Genomic DNA, 8,112 nt, shown 5'->3' with positions numbered 1-8,112 from the left:
AGGAAGGGGAGGAGGCAGCGGGTCCCGCGAGAGCGCGGCGGGGAGGGCGGCGGCTGCGGGGCCGGCCCGGGGGGTAACGCTGTGCCGAGCGGAGCTTTGGGGCTTGAATTCGCTTTCCTGGGACGGTCGCGGGTTTGAGCCGGCCGCCTTCCCCCCCGCGCAGGGCGGGCCCGTGCTGCTTCTGCAGCGGCTGCCGGTGCCTTCCCGGGCGGGTATGAGCCGCCTCCTAATGTTGATTTATTTATTTTTTTTAAAAAAACACGGGAATTAATTCCGGCGCAAAGAAATCGCCAGCGGTGTGAGCTGGGGCTGCCAGCCGGGCGGGAGAGGCGGCCCTGGCAGCCGCGGCTGGCTCGGGAAGGTCGCTGCTGCCTTCGGGAAGCACCGCCTGGAAGCCGCTTTGGTTTTGTTTCCACCTCTTCGTCAGCTGCGGCCGAACATCTCCAATACCCGAGCATTTAGCTGTTTGGAAATTGTAGGCGTCTGGTTGGATCCTGCTCCTAGTGAAAAGCGTTATCACTTTGCACTGGTTTCTTATCTTTCCCTCTGCTGTTTTTCAGTTAGTATTAACTGTTCTATTTGTGCTACACAGTTGCTTTACGCTTACTATTATATTCTTTGGGGTCTATATTATCTGTTACCATAAGCACACTGCTTCATTTATGGTCTGTTGTGTTCCATTTCTGCTCATTAGACTATCCAAACCCTTACCTTATGTGCCCACTGCCACTGGAATTCCATGAATGACACTGAACTCTTATGGAAGTTGAGTTTTTTCCTAAGATAGACAACAGGTTTTGAATCCCATCTTTAGGAGTCCTGCTTAGTCTGCAAGCTACCGAACAATACTGAAGCTGCAACATGAAAAGGATCTGTGTGATCCGTCATGAAAGCAAGCACACCACTTAAAAACAGCTTTAATAAAAGTTTACTGTCATTCCTGTGTGCGGATGTCTGGGCTCTTGAGTAAATAGCTGTGCATGGTTTGCACGAAAGCTCAAGTGCCAAGGCAGGAAAAGCCAGGACAGCTTTTGTGGAGGTGTGTGAGCCAGAACAGTTGGCTTAGTAGAGACGTCAGTGAGTGGAAGAAGCATAGAATGCTAAATTCATGGGAAAGATATTCCTGTGGTTAATTTAACAGACACGTGAGGTCACTATTCCCTCACATATACTGGATCCAGGGAAGGAGGCAAGAGAAAGTACAGCCCCTCTTGTCCGGTGAAAGAGGTCTTGTTCTGGGCTGGGCTACTCTTTCCAGTAGCTGTATTGATTTAAAAGTAAACTCTACAGAATTTAAGAACAAAAGCAAACATAGTGTTCTATGCATTTTTAAAGTAAATAGTCACTGTAAAATAAATTTAGGGTTCAGAGCAGTATGCACAGTTTCTAGGACATTCAGCACCACCAAGTGACAAATTAATAAAACCACTTGGACTGTAGAAGTATTCTAGCCACATTAAGATGGATACATGGGAAGGGCTGCACAATAACAATGAAACATCTCTATTGTTTTTACCAAAGTCAAATTTAGTTTTCAAGAAGGTTGTGATGACACCTAGCCTGTGTTTTGGCCATGCATCCATTCGAAGCAATTTAATTCTTCCTATAGCATCACATAATAATTTGGAAGACTGAGGTAGTTTCCATTCAGGAAGCAGGCACAAAAGAAGAGTATTCAGAACTCACAGGAGGGAAATAAAGTTATGGCTATGGCTAAGTCAGCTCTGTAGGGATGCAAGGTGGAGGCAGCAGCTTGCCCTGCCAGTGGTTCTTGAAGCCAAAGGAGGTTTTCTTGCCCAGGAGGGATGTACTCACATCCCCTCTGTAGCTGCTTGCTCTTCTCTGCTGTTTTTCCTGCAGCTTCGCAGTTGCAGCCACAGATTCATCTAAACCCCCCTATTAGGGTTAATCAGACCTTGCTACTTGGCCTCTCCCTTTTGGAAAGGAGGGCTCTCCTTGCCTTTATTGATCGTAGCTGCAATTGTAGATTGAGTGTAGCAAACCAACTGTTTCAACAGTGCTGTGCACCCAGGGCTGTGCTTCAGCAGAGCTTCAGCTGTTTCAACTTGTTTTCTAATTCCACTGGGACACAACACTTCCCAGGGCTGTTTTCTGTGAGCTAATATGCACTAAATTTATTGGGATGGTGCTTCAATTATTTTCTAGCTCTTGCTTATTTATTCAGTTCTTTGTGAGGAATCCAATTAGCAATCCAAATTATAATACGAGCCACAAAACACTAATGCTGCTTCACTTCAGAGGCAGGAACAAAGAGAGCTGAAAAGAAACCTCTTTAAAATAGCTTTGCAACAGAGATCAGCATATTGTGACACTCCGCTTTGAGCTGATCAGTAGATAAAACCTGGGCGTTGCATCATCAGGCTTTAATGAGCTTGGTCGGTTTTTTCCTCCTTTTAACCAGGTAATGTGCTGCACGAAGCTTGTACGTCAAGACGGCTTTGATGCAGTGCGGGGCACACTTCTTGAACAAGGTTTTCAAAGAGCCGCAGCTCCCGGGCGGGCTGTGCCAGGGGTCCCGCGGGATGAGGGGCAATTCCCAGCCGTGGGAATTGCTGGCAGGAGCTGTGCGCTCAGTGTGCCGGAGGCATGGGTGCTGGTTTTGTGCAAACCCTGCCCCGCTGCTGCTGCCTCCAGAGGCACAGGGGATGCTCGCAGCAGCTTTGCACTGGGGAGCAGCCTCTGCTTTCTCGATTCCTCAGCCTTTGAAGAGTCATTGCTATGCCTGTCCTGCGCTTAGCAAGAGGTGAGGTTTTTCCGTGTAGCCTTTAGAAACTGAAATAACCCACACCATGAAGTTGAAGTGAGCTACTTGAACAAGGAGTCATCCTATATTCATTAAGTAGGATATTCTGGATAGTAAAAGGGAAAATCCTCCTCGGGCGAGCTTACATTCTTCTACAGCTCCTATCACCTCCTATTTATCATTTCCTATTCATCACACATCACAGCTTGTTGTTTCTTGATAACCACAGAAACCAGAGCTTTTAGTGTATCATCAAGTCAGCGGCTCCATCTTTAGACTGTCTTATCAACATGTCATATTGTCAGAGAAAATATATGTTGTGGTTAATTCTCTATTGCTTTTTAATACTTAGCTATTCTGCTGGGATTGTAAAGTGTTCCTCTTTTAAAGAAGGGTGGCAGTTTTAGTGTTGCACCAGTACCTGCCTGTCTACCCATGAGGACCTGTGCAGAAAATACCACCAATTCCCAGGGATGTTTTCGACTCAAAAATCCATTTTATTAGTTTTTCTTATATAGTGCCAAAGATCGTGAAGGGTCTATGAAGGGTCTTGTTACTCACTTCAGTCTTTATCTGAGTAGGGGAACAGCCATAGCAAAGATTTAATTATAAGGAAAAGCATGAACAGGAGCCAGGAAGGGTTGCAGTAGTACTGGTGTGTTTGTTACCTGTACCAGGATGCACTAGACCTGAACCTCAGACTAGGAAATAATTGTTTTAAATAGGTAAATATTTGCCATCAGAACATGATAGGAATCTTAGAGACTATTGTACAGTAGCTGTTTGCTTTCCACTGGCCCTTTGTAATCTTCCATGTCCCTTTAGGCAGCTAAAGGGAACCCGGTGAGAGGTAGGATTGTGCTGGAAAGAGCTGCCAGGAGAGGGTCCGGGCCAGTGTGAAGTCTGGACATCAGCATCAGTAAAATGAATATATTTTAGCAGAATGTACAGTTTCAGGTATTGGCACTTGGAGTTCTCTTAATTGAGAATATGAGAATAGCGACAGGCGGACCAAAATACTTTGCATGTTGTGTCTGTTAAAAACCTGTCCATAATGTTCCAGCAGCCACTGCACCAACCTTGGATCACTGGAATAGTCCTCTGAGGCAGGGCTGGACTGCCCAACAGTCCCATTCAAAGGGGTCTGGGACAGAAAGAACCTGAGAACTAACCTTCATGATCGTAGGTAGTTTGTGCCAGGGAGTGTGGACTGATTAAGAAAAATTGCATAAACAGTCAGGAAGGGAAAACATGGAAGGAGGAGGGCAGGGACACTCTGCCCACCCAGGGCTTTGTTGGACCACTCACTTGAGCATTTGAGCATTTTAACATCTTACACATCTTACCAATGGTGACCCTGGCATTGCTGAAGTAGCAGGTTTGAGAAACACGATTAACCCTTTTTTTTTAATTTTTATTTTCTTCCTCCCCCCCCTTGCAACAGTCCTCTATGCTGGTATATGCATTTTGTCATGATGCATCAAGATAAGCTCTCAGGAAGGGCTGTTGCAATTTTAGTGGGTTGGATTTTTATTTCCACCGCTCCCATCCTGCTGGCACACGCACGGCACGGAGAGCTGACAACGTCGCTGTTAGAAGATGTCTTTGCAGGTGTTGCTCAGCTATAACATTGCAAAACAGAAACTTTCTGCATGTATGATAGACCTTTCATGGAAAGGCACTGGCTGTAGGCTGCTTTTGGCGAGTGGACACTCACAGAGCTTGTAGGAATCCTTGCTGCTCATGATTTGTTTAGGAGTAGATGCGTTTATACAAGTATATGCATTTATACAAGCAGTGCTGGTTTTGTTATTGAAGATCTATTGGGAAAAACAAGCCAGGTAGCCAGGGCTGGTGCAATGAGGTGCTAATTTTAGTGCCCAAACCCTGTGTTCTTGTGCCAAGGTTTGGATGAGGTGGATTTGAGAGGGCGCAGTAATTCTGAATAGAAAGCTGATACCAAACTGGATATGGATCTCTGAGGTATTTTGGTGCCACTAAAATGTATCTGTGGTAAGGAAGAACTTTTGGGTACCCAAATACTCAGATTATTGGATAGAAAATGAGTCACACGTGGCCAGATGTGAAAGCCTTCAATGCAGGAAGCACTTAGCATTTCTTGATGTGTCTCCACAGGACACATGAGACTGCAAGGACAGCTGAACACAGCACTAGATGTTAGGTACCCACACCTTTACAGGGGTCTAGTTCTCCTTGATTTCATCAGGTTGTGCCTTTTATTCCCATATGAGGAGAAATATTGGGAAGGCAGGGAAAAATTACTCATTTGTGATGTGGAGAGGGCTTCTTGGGATCTGAGGATTATTTACCTTGAGTCAGACACCTTGTATGTCCTGTACTTCCTCTGGGCAAGGCACCAGGATGTGCGGAGTTGGATGCACCTCCTCGGTTTGCACCATCTTTTTTTCCTGCACTTACTTCATAAATCACTCAGTCTCTGTGCATCTGGCAGATAATTAGTGCATACCAGGCTTCTCTCTTGTGCAATTTGTGGCTGTGGAGAAGGCAAAGACCTGATACAAGCTCTTTCCTCTGCCAGTCTGATGGGTGAGGCTGTTGGATGTGCCTTGTCACCCTGACTTTTAGTTACATTGCTGCAATCCTGTCACAGTCCTCTCTGATGGCAGGGTGCTTTATTCTCAGCCTGCACTCTCTTGTTTTGTGTCAAATACTCCTTGATGTACGTTTTACCTGCATTATCCCTTCCTGTTATTATTATTAATATTATATTTTTTAACTATCTAAAGCTTATGAAGATTCCTGGCATGTAGCTCATCCTTGAATATGACCTTGAAATAGTGAGATATTTCTGATCTGCTCCATGGTTATGAAGCAAAGATAGGAGCTGTTAGAAAAAATAACTGAAAATAGCACCCTAGCTGACAATATGTCTATTCCTGATGCTGCCACAATTTACCTTCCTTTCCTCCTCTCCTCCCTTTTTGCTCAGGCACTGTAAGCAAAGCAGGATCTGATTTTTTTCATACAGATCCTTCTGAAAAGACATAAGAATAAGACAAAAGAATGAGCTTTACCTTATCTCCATCTGGTAACACATGAAGCAATTCCTACAGCCTATTTCTAGCTCAGAGCTTCTTTCCCAATGCAGAGGAGGCCTCAGTGATTCTGGTAACAACTCCTGACACACCAAAATCAGCCAGGTTTATCAGCTTTAGCTGTCCTGATGTAGCAACTACTGAAAGCAGCCTCTGAAATAAGGGTGGAGCAGACACCAATGATGACAAATGTTAACTCTCAGAGTTAATTCTTACCTCCACCTGTGATTCACAGCCCTACAGCTGGGGAGTTTCCATGTAAGTTGCCTGGAGATATTTTCATAACTTGAATTCCTCAAATTCAGGAAAAAATTACTGTAAGGAATAAACATACTAAGGACAAAACTGATCGTGCTTTGAACCAGGGTTTCTTCATTTCGTTCAGGCTGAGTTTCCCTTCCTGTGTGTAAGGACAGATAGTAAAGAGGAGCCTGTTTCATTTTGGCTGTTGGTGCTGGAGTCACGGGATGAATTCTGTGCTGTTGCTGTGTCCTTGGATCCAGCCTTTGGAGGACCTCCTGGATGTTACAGGCATCTGCCCTTCTTTGTCAGCTGACAAACACGGAATTTCAGTTTCCTGAGATTTAAGGTAGTTTATTTTACCAAAAGAATTTTAATAATTCTAACTCCCTGGATTCTCTTGACTGCAACAAGTTTGCAGGAGGGCTGCACGTTGGGTGAAGTTTGCTGTGGTGGCTGGAGCTGATGATCTGCACTTCAGAAGCAATCTAGTTTTTCTACTTGATTCCCCAGTTTTTCACTTTCACTACCCCCTTCATCTGACAGACTACCTCAGTATCTTTCTGGAAATAATGAGGAGTCCACCTGGTTTGGGAAGTTTAGTAGGAGAGGATGTGGGAATCTCACTAGGACAAAGTGGTGCATCCTTTTTCATGCAGTGTGCCAGGTCCCCATCTCGGGGCCGTTCTCCTCCTCCTTTGGGGATCAGTGTCTGCAACAGAAACTCCTTCAGAGCAGGTGGGTTTGATATAACTCTTGCTCACTTCTTGGCCAACCCTCAATCCCATCTGGGGCAACAACAGAAAAATCACTTTCCAAAGAGGATTAATCAAGGGCAGTCACAGCTCCAAGGGGGTCTGGCAGTTGCTGCCAGCAGGGCTGTGGGCAGGGAGAAAAAAGAAGCTGGTGTCTCCTGCTGTCCTACAACCCTGTTGCCACAGGCTCTCTTGTCCTGAAGAAGGCCACCAATGCTCCAGAAAGGAGTGACTCTGTCATGGTTTATCACCAAATTCAGCTGCTGTCAATACCAAGATGCACACAGGGAGTCCAGTTAAATTAATTATCTTGTTTTGGCTAGGGAGATAGCTGGAGTTACCAGAGAGAAATGGGCTCCATGCAACAGCAATTTATGGTGGGTATCAGTGAGTTGCTGTTACAGCTGCTGTTTGATATTAGGAACAATTAATTAAAATGACTTGAGTAGGGGCTGACTCATGCACTGTGAGAGGGCAGCACTGCTTTTGATGCTGATGTTGATAATTTTGTGTGATTATGAGGAAGTGATGACGAGTTCAGTAGTATTTCCTTTAAAAATTAGCCTTTTCTTCTTTAATTCTGACCTGCAGCTTGACACCTCTTGTCCAGGTCTCTGCCCCAGGGTGCAGAAATCCATCTGTGAGAATCCATCGGGCTTTGGCAAAGCCCCTGGTGCTGTGCCAGGGTGATGAGCAGCTCAGGTGGTTCTGCTGGCTGTTCCTACACCCTGCTGTGCTCCTTTTAGGAAGGCAGCAGAAACTGCCAGCCACTTAGATCAGCGTGACTTCAATTTACATACCATTTCTGTTTGTAGCAGAGTTCCAAAGAGGTATCTCCATGAAGGCACATTCCTCATGCATGATGGTTTTGGCGTGCTATTGATTGATGATATCTACTTGCTGTTTTGGAGGGTTTCTTTAAAAAGGGCCTTTATATTAATGACATCTTTCACTTGATAAGAACTTTAGGGCCTTTTTACCTTTAACCATAACTGTATGAATCACTGTAAGTGAAAAAAATAGCTTGACTTTTAACAGAATTTGCATCCGAAGTAAGAATCTTAAATGATGGCCAAATAACACCAGCAATAAAACTTTGGGGAAAAACAAGGTACTCGAACATGCTTAAGATTTCAAAACGTCATGACCACAGAGTGTCACTTTTCAAGGAATTCCACGTAGCTGAAGTTGGACACCCAGATGGTGGCCTGTCTCTACATGTGACTGGTTTGGACCCAGATGCTCTGAAGATGTGTAGGGCTGGCAATGGCAGCAC

Source organism: Apus apus, chromosome 8 (genome assembly GCF_020740795.1).
Source record: "Apus apus isolate bApuApu2 chromosome 8, bApuApu2.pri.cur, whole genome shotgun sequence".
Taxonomy (NCBI): Eukaryota; Metazoa; Chordata; class Aves; order Apodiformes; family Apodidae; genus Apus; species Apus apus.
This window is presented reverse-complemented; position numbering follows the sequence as displayed.